Genomic DNA, 625 nt, shown 5'->3' on the forward strand with positions numbered 1-625 from the left:
CGTGAAAGAGAGCGAACGGTAAGTCAGAGCATACCCCGCAGGTGGTTACGGGGTGGGGGTTGAACCGAGGTGCCCATGGTTATTTGGAAATGAAAGCACTTCTGAAGTCAGTGCTACCTCAAGCATAAAGCTTCCCTCTCCCCACACTGGCCTTTCACAGCAGCTCGAGACACCAAAGCACTTGTTCACTGGAAAACTGTCCTGTTGGGGTAACAGCCCGAGCAATGCATCTGAGCTTGCAGAAGCTGACAAGATGGAAAGTTAAATGCTTATTTAAATCTCAAACTTGTTGGTACACAAGTATGTGTACCATGGACTTCCGGAGGGCAGACTTTGGCCTGTTCAGGACGTTGGTTGAGAGAGTCCCGTGGGAGACGGTCCTGAAGGGCAAAGGGGTCCAGGAAGGCTGGACGATCTTCAAGAAGGAAGTCTTAAAGGCGCAGGAGCAGGCTGTCCCTGTACGCCGTAAGAAGAATGGGCGGGGAAGACGACCGGCCTGGCTGAACGGGGAGCTCTTGCTGGGACTCAGGAAAAAAAGGAGAGTTTACCACTTGTGGAAGAAGGGGCAGGCGACTCAAGAAGAATACAGGGATCTCGTTAGGTTGTGCAGAGAAGAAATGAGAAA

Source organism: Aptenodytes forsteri, unplaced genomic scaffold (assembly GCF_000699145.1).
Source record: "Aptenodytes forsteri isolate BGI_AS27 unplaced genomic scaffold, ASM69914v1 Scaffold33, whole genome shotgun sequence".
Taxonomy (NCBI): domain Eukaryota; kingdom Metazoa; phylum Chordata; class Aves; order Sphenisciformes; family Spheniscidae; genus Aptenodytes; species Aptenodytes forsteri.